Consider the following 11,523-nt stretch of genomic DNA (forward strand, 5'->3'; position numbering starts at 1 on the left):
TCTTATTCAGTCATTGACTTCTTGAAATGTACTTTAACTGAGGCTATGGGGCTGTGTGTTGTGGGACTCTGTGTATTGGTAACCAGGATGAATGTGTTTCAGATAGGCTTCCTAATAGTCTGCATTTTACAGCCTATGTGGTCACTGATAGTAAATTAACCAGTGATAAACGCATTTGAACAAATAATTCAATTTGCAATTGGCTGAAACTAATAGCCTGCTGAAAAACATTTGGTTTTGAAAATATCTTAGGGCAAAGCTAGAAAAAGCACAGCTGATATCGTTTTCTTGTTTCTGGTTAAAATGAAATAACATTATTCCAGATGTCACCAACATTTGTTATATTTTAAAAGCAAAATACTTTTATTTATAAATAGTCTAAATGCATATAATCTATACTTATAAATTCACATATTTACAAAAAATACAAATCCACTAGTACATTTTCAAAGCTCACCATGTCACTGTACTGTAAGTCTAAAAGAATTATAAACTGTCAGAAGTCAGAATTCCTGTTTATTTTTTCTTTTCTTCATAAAACATCAAAATTTACCTCTGAGCATGACATACAAGGGTTGTCTTTGAAAGCTATTGTCCTCTAAAGCTCTTGCTAATAGGCTGTAAAGTGTTGATTTAAATACCTGGAAAGGATGTCAGAAATGCACAAGTTTTTCTCATGATAATGTAAGTACACCAAAGAACATCAAATGAAATGAAAGACTTACCTGGATTAGCATTCTCAATGCTCCCTATTTGAACACCATAACTGCAGAAGGGCAGTAAAACTCTCATGAAACCCAGCAGGGCTGAATCAACTCACACTAACAGAGGCAGAAGGAAGAAATAGTAGCTGATAGTTGATTACAAGATCAAGGGGATTAACAGTTTTGATCTGCTTTATTTGTTAAAAGGCTCACTTGAAGTTGCAGGTGGACTTGACATTAAGAGGGAATTTTTTTTTTATAAAACAAACCTGGGATTTAGCCATGGCTCGTAGAAGGAGTTTTGTTGCTTTTGAGATTTTTTTTTTATGATATGCAGTTTCTTTACTTCTGTTCAGGTTCCTTTTTGTAAATAAGTTTCCTTCATAAAAAAATACTGGAGAAGGAAGAAAAGCAGCCATCTTTAGAAGCAGAAGAAGACAGAAACAGAAATACATCTTCAAAAAGACAGAAAGACATCTCGGTCTTGTTGAGCAATGTCTCGAAACGTTTCTAGCTTGTGTGTAAGTTCCTCTTTGTCTTGACTATTCCTGAGCTACAAACTGAATTGCACTGATCACTTTGGAGCCACCTAGATCACACTGTATACCACTGTATGTTAAACATTGACAATTCTTTCAGTTTTGGCAAGTGTGAAAGATTAATTTTAAAGAAGTTCTGCCATATTTAGTAATTAATTTACTACCACTGGGTTTAGATTGTTTTGCTTTTTATTATGAGAACATCATGCTTTCTTGTTTAAATGTTATTAGACTACAATGCATACAGTATGCATATACAGTATAAATAAGCAACGGAAAAATTCACATCTGAATCTGCTATTCACTTTATTCATTTTCACTCTCTTCATAATTTCTATAAATTCTTATATCTGAACTCTAAAATACAGTAGCTCAAGTGATTTACAGGACTCAAATGTAAAGGTCTTAAACAGTATTGACTTGACTTCTGTCTTATTCCAAACTGCACTGAGATTTTTGTTAGTGAAGTAATAAAATTAAAAATGAAACATTCATTTTAGATGCCAGTGAAATTATTAATAGTGTTCCGTTAAACCCTGACAAGATATTATATTGGATAAAGGAAGTGAATTAAAAAGCCCAGCTTGATTTAATAATTCAATCACTGTAGCACTCAAAAGCAGGGTAAGATCAAATATGAGATAACATCATAATTATATCCTTGTCTTGCACACTCGATCATATCAGGGATAGAACTGTAAAACTTTAACAATGACAGCTTTTTGTATCCCGACTCAATGAGGATTCAACAGTTATACAGCATTTGATAAAGCGAAACTGTTCTTCGAATCACTGTGCCTTTAAAAACATGGCCAGCTGATGTGACAGGAAGCACTTATGTGTACATTATAACTCAAACTACACTTAGAGGCAGACTTGATCTCTTTACCATGGAAAACAGAAACAATATTCCAATTTGTCTTTGGTGTTTTAAGTAGTACAGAACATCTAATTAGTATTCTGAGTTTGTAAAGTACCTATAAATAAAATCTAATTCTAATTATTATTATTAAATGATAAATATATACATAATCTGTATTACAGTATGTATATGTACTGTATGTATATGTAATGTATTACGTCTGTATATGTATTACAGTTATATACAGTACAATACAGTACAATAGAGTATAGCTATTTACAGTATGGAGCTTGTATTTGTAGAAGGACTTTTTACTGAATTTATTGCATATGCAATTAAGTTGAAAATTGCATTTACAGTGCTTCAAATAAATATTCAGACTCTTCCCATGGCAAAATTTCAAAATGATGAAAAAACATTTTTTTAATGAATTATTTTATTCAAAACCCGAATGCTCATACTGACGACTTCAGAAAGACGGGTTACAGTAAAAATTTTCTTTTTTTTTTAGCAAAAACTAAAAAGAAAGAGAAAACAACTAAATTTGTTGACCTCATAAGAATTCAGACCTGTGAACTCGATATACTGTATGGTGGAAACTATCTTTATAGCCTGACAGAGTCAAGTGGGCTCTTTTAGAATGAGCAGAGCATCGCTAATCAGTGGGCACAAGTGAAGGAACTACTGGATGGACATATAAAACCACCCAGCTATGTTATTAAAGCCAATACCCAATACAGCTGGATGAGATTCTTGGAATGCTACAGTAACTACTAAACAGGACCAATGGCCTTCTGAAAAAATAGCCAAGTTGCCGCTAACCAAGAGAGAGACAGCAACATGCAACATGAGTGCCAGGTCAAACTCCAAAAGCTCCACTCCGGAGCCTCTTGATATACAGATACGAGTCCAGTTAAACCAGAGATGAGTCAGGATCTGCAAATCAACAGAAGACGGTGGAACAAACAAGAGACAACTAAGACACAGCTACAGTACAACAACCATGACAACGCCCATCGATATTAGTAATAATAAAAATGGTGACAGCGAATGTGCAAAATTAAATTTCTTTCCTATTAAAAAAAGAAGCAGCAAGACCATATCACAGCCCTTGAATGAACTAATGAAGTCTTAAATCCTAGACATTTCACTGGTGGAGTGGAAACAACTGTAAAAGGGCAGGACACAAAGGCCAGCGCAGAGCACTGATAACTCACGCTCAGCGCCTTCAAAGCCTGCATACAGTCCACAATCTATTAGGGCTGATTGTTTCCATTATTACTGGCTGTGCCTTTTACCAGAAGAAAGAGCCACATTTCATTGTGATGAAATCCTCCTGCCATGAGCACATGTTCCACGTATGAGGTGATTTATAAGATTGTTCCACAGAACTGAAAATGCTATATTTATAATTCTGGAATGCCTTAGAAAGAACATTATGCATCTTGTGTGTACGTATAATATATAAATACATACTGTATACAGTGCCTTGCGAAAGTATTCGGCCCCCTTGAACTTTTCAACCTTTTGCCACATTTCAGGCTTCAAACATAAAGATATAATTTTTTTATTTTATGTGAAGAATCACCAACAAGTGGGACACAATTGTGAAGTGGAACGAAATCTATTGGATTTTTGAAACTTTTTTAACTAATAAAAAAATGAAAAGTGGGGCGTGCAAAATTATTCGGCCCCTTTACTTTCAGTGCAGCAAACTCACTCCAGAAGTTCAGCGAGGATCTCTGAATGATCCAATGTTGTCCTAAATGACTGATGGTGATAAATAGAATCCACCTGTGTGTAATCAAGTCTCTGTATAAATGCACCTGCTCTGTGATAGTCTCAAGGTTCTGTTGAAAGCACAGAGAGCATCATGAAGACCAAGGAACACACCAGGCAGGTCCGTAGTACTGTTGTGGAGAAGTTTAAAGCCGGATTTGGATACAAAAAGATTTCCCAAGCTTCAAACATCCCAAGGAGCACTGTGCAAGCGATCATCTTGAAATGGAAGGAGTATCAGACCACTGCAAATCTACCAAGACCTGGCCGTCCCTCTAAACTTTCAGCTCAGACAAGGAGAAGACTGATCAGAGATGCAGCCAAGAGGCCCATGATCACTCTGGGTGAACTGCAGAGAACTACAGCTGAGGTGGGAGAGTCTGTCCATAGGACAACAATCAGTCTTACACTGCACAAATCTGGCCTTTATGGAAGAGTGGCAAGAAGAAAGCCATTTCTCAAAGATATCCATAAAAAGTCTCGTCTAAAGTTTGCCACAAGCCACCTGGGAGACACCCCAAACATGTGGAAGAAGGTGCTCTGGTCAGATGAAACCAAAATCGAACTTTTTGGCCACAATGCAAAACGATATGTTTGGCGTAAAAGCAACACAGCTCATCACCCTCAACACACCATCCCCACTGTCAAACATGGTGGTGGCAGCATCATGGTTTGGGCCTGCTTTTCTTCAGCAGGGACAGGGAAGATGGTTAAAATTGAGGGGAAGATGGATGCAGCCAAATACAGGACCATTCTGGATGAAAACCTGTTGGAGTCTGCAAAAGACCTGAAACTGGGACGGAGATTTATCTTCCAACAAGACAATGATCCCAAACATACAGCAAAATCTACAAAGGAATGGTTCACAAATAAACGTATCCAGGTGTTTGAATGGCCAAGTCAAAGTCCAGACCTGAATCCAATCGAGAATCTGTGGAAAGAGCTGAAAACTGCTGTTCACAAACGCTCTCCATCCAACCTCACTGAGCTCGAGCTGTTTTGCAAGGAAGAATGGGCAAGAATTTCAGTCTCTCGATGTGCAAAACTGATAGAGACATACCCCAAGCGACTTGCAGCTGTAATCGCAGCAAAAGGTGGCTCTACAAAGTATTAACGCAAGGGGGCCGAATAATTTTGCACGCCCCACTTTTCATTTTTTTATTAGTTAAAAAAGTTTCAAAAATCCAATAGATTTCGTTCCACTTCACAATTGTGTCCCACTTGTTGGTGATTCTTCACATAAAATAAAAAATTTATATCTTTATGTTTGAAGCCTGAAATGTGGCAAAAGGTTGAAAAGTTCAAGGGGGCCGAATACTTTCGCAAGGCACTGTAGATATATCTAAAAAAAGCACTATCTATATAAATACATATATTAAATATAATATAAATAGATGTATAATCAATATTAAAAAAATAATTCCTTGGGAGTCACGTGTCCAGTGTGAGCAATGTAAATATTTTTTATATTTGTGTAAAAGTTTTAATCCGCTTTATCGAATTTATTTCTTATGTGTTTGAGATTAAGTCATGGACACCTAGTGTTTACCTTAGCAGGTAAATATTTTAAAAACTAATTTTGAAGTTCAGTTGATTTTGGTTAATGAAGTGCATCAGGCTTAAGTCAAGAGAATGCAATGTAAGCTACTGTATAGACATCACATTCACTTTTTTGTGAATTATAATCTATGTTAACAACATGCCAAGAAATGGGGCAAAGCACATACACCAAAATTAATTGGTGAGTCCCTTTGACTCCAGTTTTTTCTTCTTTTGGTTCCATTTGATTTCTTTAGAAAGAAATAACATACATAACATTACGCGGCAATGAAAATCTACAACAGCTTTAAATGATCAGTGGTGATTGCTGATGATGTATGAAAGTATGATAGTATGGAAATGTTTCCGAATGGTTTCAATAAATACACAACATGGCATTCTGCTTTTAGTGCACAGTGTGTTTGGTTTACTTTCTGTACTTTGTTCTTGTATTTTAAGGTTTCTTTGTTTCCATTCTTTATGAAGGGTTTTTCCATGGAAAGGCATTGAATTTTTTTTATTAATTCATAGTTTATTTCCAAAATTCCGTAATACTGACCGACCTCGACTAAAGGGAAGGTCCTTTCTGTCACTGTTGTAAAAGGTTGATTTCCTTTCTCCCTGGACTGTTATTGTGAAATTATAATGATACTTAGATTTTATAGGAATTAGAGGCAAAACTTGTAATGTAAAAACAATTTTAGCTAGTGTTCTCTCAGGTATCTCTATATAACTACTGTATGTTAATGTGCATTTTGCAGGAAGTTAAGATGCTTGAACGCAGAAATAGCCTCTCACATAAAAGAAATGGAATGGTTTGCTTTCACCACATAACCCAGTTTCCATTGTATTCTCTTTCTGTAATAAATGGTATCTGAGCATTTAAAGACAACTCTATTATTTCAGGAGCCGACACAATTAGTCCTTGTCAAAGGACTGGATACACACACGCGTTTCCAAATCTGTGGCGAACTCCATATCAATATTCTGAGATCTGATAATGAATTTAATGTCTTCACTGGCTGTATTGCTCTAAGCGGTGACTACTAACCAGTTAGATGAGAGAATTATTGTTTTTCTCCCATGTGGAAGCCCACTGGATTCTGTGTTTATTAACAATTGCTTTATTTTTTGCTTAACAGTTCTGTCAGGTCTTATACGCAGGATTTGTTGCGCAAAGACTAGACATTGCAAATTCCGTACACCTTTTCCATTCCTGCTGTGTTAGTATTTTTATTCTCTTATAGGTATATTTAATACTTTGAAGAACACCTAAAAGGATGAGACTACTTGGTACTGTAGTTTACTTGGAAAACAAATGCAAATATGAGATTAATATATAAATCCCAGAAGCACTTCCCACAAAAAAAAAAGTGTTTCAAACGTTTTGAAAAAAGTCTTTAACTTGCTTTTTTGGAGTGTTCCTTTTCTAGACATTTTACATTTACAAAAGAAAGAAGTAACATACCCCATTCTCCCTCCCTATCCCACTTGTTCCTGATCATTCACACAAGCTTTAAATCCGCAGAATTAAAATTCGGGATAATGAAAATTACCAAAAGGATCTTGTTGATTCTTATAAATCTTTTTTTGTTATAGTCATGGGGCAGCTGGCTCTCTCTTGTCCGTTTATAAGCCCCTATTTTCTCATTCTTTAGTTCAAAATTGTGCTTGTAAAACTTAAGGCAGCGTAAATACAGCACTTATACTATGTCAATCAATGTCAGGCAACTGTAGAACTCATCAGGTCCACAGTTTCAGAGATTTTTACTAGAGCTGAGCTGTTTTCAGGACCAAAGAACTAATTCGCACCATCTAGAATCTGTAGCCTTTGTTTGTATATTCCAATTATTAAGGGCCTTCTGTCATGTGAATGGAGGAAGTGCAACATTTCTGAGAATTCGTATTTTGATTTCTAAGACGTTTCAAAGTGCTTCTAATCATCCCCCCCAGCTCCTCTACCTCCAAATCGCAGGGACGCCAGTTTGTAGCTCTTGTAAATGTCTTTTATTATAGTAGGAATAGCACAAGCGGGTGCTGCCAACCACAGGGGTTCTGATTTCACAGTCTCTGCATAGACTTTGGTCTTTTCACCGACACTCAGAATGATTTATTAAAGGAAAACGGAATTTTTGAATGATCCTTCATTTTTCAATTGTTTTCTTTATTTTTCTTTCCCCCCTTCCATATTTTCTACATGCAATGCCCAAACGCATTTTTAAATGTCGTTCCCGGCAGGCGTAAGCTGTGTGTTCCTGTCTAAACAACACACATGTGTTACTGTTTTGCTCTTGCACTGGCCACATTCCTTCCTCCAGTGGTGTTTGTCAAGTTGCATGACATTGTACTGTATGTCTTTCAACCATTTCAAGTATGCGAGACAAACAAATTGTCATGTATATCATTCTTTTCAGAGGAGTTTGAACTGAACTGTACAAGTTTCATGTAGTATTTACTTTTTTTCTGCATCCAAAAATGTCCTATAACAAGTGATTTTTGCTAAATTATATATATCCCAAAATTCTGATACATCTCATTATATTTATAACATTTAATACATCTTGTGGAAATGAAACTTGGCTTCTAACAGTTTGATTCTTAGAATGAGGTTCTTTTATGTAAACCAGTACATATGTGGGGTGAATTTTCTTTAAAGCACTCATATAAAGATTTAAATGTGCATATCCCTTCTCTGCTTTATCTGTACAATTGACATTAATCCCTGAAAACTCTTTGATTCTTTGATTTCTACCCCTGATGCATAAGATGCATCTTCAGAGGAACTCAGACACAAGTTGATGAAGAAGTTTGGTGTCTCTGAATGTCATCATTTCGTCTCTGTTCTCTGTCTGTTCATCTACAGTATCTTATCTGTTCATCTACCTGTGTATCCAAGTCAGTTCTGATTAGGGTAGACCTGCTTTTGCAGTGTCATTAGTAAAACTCCCACTGGTGTTACATCTGACACAATCAGTTAAACAATGTCCGGACTTCTTCTCTCCATACTAGTAACAGTGTTTGATATAGAAGCTCAAAACTCCACCTACATATCTCCCTATATTAGGGACAGCACGAAAAAAGAGGGAAAACGTAGTGACCAAGGAAAGAACCACATCTGGTTAGCATGATGTGCAAATCTGTAGAAAAAAAATCCTTGAACAATTAAAATCACACCTTTTCCCAATCCACATCTAAATGGCTTTTAAATAGCTTGCCTTAAAATAACAAGCACATTAAAATAACAGCACTACAATCTCTTATTACATAAGTTTCAGAGCTGCGCGAAAGCAGCTTTGAGGTTTTATGTAAGCTTAGATTCTTGTTTAGCTGCTTAGGTATGCGGGACCTCATGGTAATTTATTTTGCTTTTGTGGTTATTTGTTTTCACTTTCAATTCGTATAATTTCATGTCTTTGTTTCCGCTGTGACCCCAGTGCTTGCCATGGATTTGAATGAACTGGCTCCATGCTGAGAAAGAATCGAATGGAAAAAAGCACAAAACTGTTTACATTAGCTGCAAGCCTTAGCTCTCTTATAGAATTTGCTAACAGCACTGAAGTCCCTGGTTTTCCCATATATTCTCTGTCCTCTTCAAATCCCTTGTCATTATAACAGATGTTTGGATTACTGTTCTGTAAACTATGTCAGAATTTAAATCTCTGCTATCTGTTTATTATTCTCCAAGGGTGACATTACAAGTGTTTTCATGTTAAGATATTGCTTTTTTATATTTACATGCAGTAGTTTCCCATATTACTCAAGTTTAGCAACCACCACCATTTTAAGTACTAGAAATAAAGAATAGTCTTATCTGTAAAGCGTTTCATCACAGATTGTGACATTATTGTTGATGTTAGCAGTGAGAGCAGGGAGAACCACATGTGCTCTCCCTCTTCACACATGACCATTACAATAAGTCAACTTGTCTGCTGAGTAAATGTCATTGTATTGGCTTGTCCAAGAAGCACTTGGACTGGACCTTTAATAAAGCAAGAGAACTCTGAAGTTCTCCCTTGTTATTATGGTACCGTACATGAAAACATCCATCCATTTCCTAACTGGTTTATCCAATACAGGGCTGTAGTGGGAGGACCTGGAGTAACCCAGAGACGCCAGATGGGGTACACCCTGGACGGGGAGCCTGTCCATCTATCTCAGTGCCATATCACCCTGCAGCTCACAGCTGGCAGCCCACTGAAGCTCAGCAGGTGTGAGCCTGGCCAGTACCTGGATGGCAGACCTCCTGGGAAAAACTAAGGCTGCTGCTGGAAGCGCCGTTAGTGGGACCAGCAGGGGGTGCTCACCCTACGGTCTATGTGGGTCCTAATGCTCCAGAATAATGATGGGGACACTATACTGTAAACAGATGTCGTCCTTCGGATGAGATGTAAAACTGAGGTCCTGACTCTCTGTGGTCATTAAAAATCCCAGGGTGTTTCTCGAAAAGAGTAGGGGTGTAACCCCGGCGTCCTGGCCCAATTTCCCATTGGCCCTTCATGGCCTCCTAATAATCCCCATCTGTGAATTGGCTTCATCACTCTGCTCTCCTCCCCACTAATAGCTGATGAGTGGTGAGCGTTCTGGTGCACCATGGCTGCCGTCACATCATCCATGTGGGGCTGCACACTGGTGGTGGTGGAGGGGATCCCCATTACCTGTAAAGCGCTTTGAGTGGAGTGTCCAGAAAAGCTCTATATAAGTATAAGCAATTAATTAATTATATTAGAATATTGATCCTCTAAAACAAACATTATGAGCAACCCTATTTCTGCCATTGTCTTGTGCAGTATGTGTGTTCATTCTGCTGCTCAGCTACTACTGAATGCTCAGTTCCCTTTGCTTTGGCTATACTCAGCATTTCAATGTCTAAACACGTGACTGTAGACATATATTAGGTCTATTCAGTTGTGTTGTGATTGGGGTTTCTAACAAAGCATTTGATCTGTGAGTCTATGAGTCCCTGACCAGTCCTTAACTGGTCTCAGCCTTACTGAAAGTTGTCACAGTATTTCTACAGGTAATTTTCTTCCTCCATCAATAAAGTGCTTAAACCAGATAAAAAGTTTGCTTTTCCTCCCTTTACTAAACAATGTAACACATTCATGCAATTCTTACAAAACCGAACAAATAATGTTAGCTACCAGCTGCTGACCTCACCTTAGGCAGTCATAGAAACTACACCATCTCTCACTCACGATTTGAGTTTCTTTTATTTTACCACTGTTCATGCTTCTTTTGTAAGAAAAGACCTATTACCTATTTAAAACTCTATTCTAAGACTTTATTCCTAATGAAACCTAGCTTTTCTTCTCTTTGACCATTTGTTGAGCCCTTCAAAATCTCCTCTTGTTCTTATAGGCATATAATGTTTTGCTGCTCCCACCTGTGTTAAAAAATTGGCCAGCTGAACTGGCCACAAGTACTTAACCACTACCATTCTATTTCCAATTTGTCTTTTCTTGCAAAAACCCTGGAATGGCAGTGGCAGCTCAATTACTATCTCATCTTGCATCGAATGAGCCCTTTGAACCTTTTCATCTGGGATTTAGACAGGCACTGTGCTGTCTTTTAAACCCTTGTTAAGGTAGTTAAAGATTTGCTGATGGCTTTTGACTCTGGGCCATTTAATATTCTCCTCCTTCTGGATACAAGTGCAGCTCTTAATAATGTCAACCTCAGCATTTTACGGGGGCTTGAGGCAATGTATCTAGGGATCCCTGGCACTTCAGTTCATTGGTTGCTTTCCCCTTTGACTAATAGGGATCAATTCATACCTGTAAGTATTGGCTGTTCTAAATTGGGGCGTTCCATAGGGTTCTGTATTGGGACCTTTACTACTTAACATAAAGTGTAGGTATTGCCTCTTTGTTGGAACATTCACCATCATGGAGCTGCGTTTCGGTGCAGTGCTGAAGCCAGTCAGATCTACTTGCAGACCAAATCAAATTCTACAGCTGCAGGTTCAGTAGATTACTGGTGCTGATAAGGTATGGAGGCAATGGACCTTTCTTTATAATCTGTGACAAGACTGAGGTTTTGTTCAAAGCCGCCCAATATCAGCTTCACATAGCTGCTGATCTCAGTGCTGTTGTTGAGGGTA

General features: G+C 37.5%; 1 long non-coding RNA gene across 1 annotated transcript in view; it reads left to right on the forward strand.

Annotated features, from left to right (window-relative positions):
* LOC148673819 (uncharacterized) overlaps positions 1-10,485 on the forward strand; it is a 35,394-nt gene extending 24,909 nt beyond the window's left edge. The window contains exon 3 of the long non-coding RNA XR_015936222.1: positions 9,500-10,485. This is a non-coding gene — a long non-coding RNA (uncharacterized LOC148673819). The remainder of the gene's footprint in view (positions 1-9,499) is intronic.
* Positions 10,486-11,523: the final 1,038 nt, after the last annotated feature.

Source organism: Lepisosteus platostomus, chromosome 4 (genome assembly GCF_059453375.1).
Source record: "Lepisosteus platostomus isolate fLepPlt1 chromosome 4, fLepPlt1.hap1, whole genome shotgun sequence".
Lineage (NCBI taxonomy): Eukaryota > Metazoa > Chordata > Actinopteri > Semionotiformes > Lepisosteidae > Lepisosteus > Lepisosteus platostomus.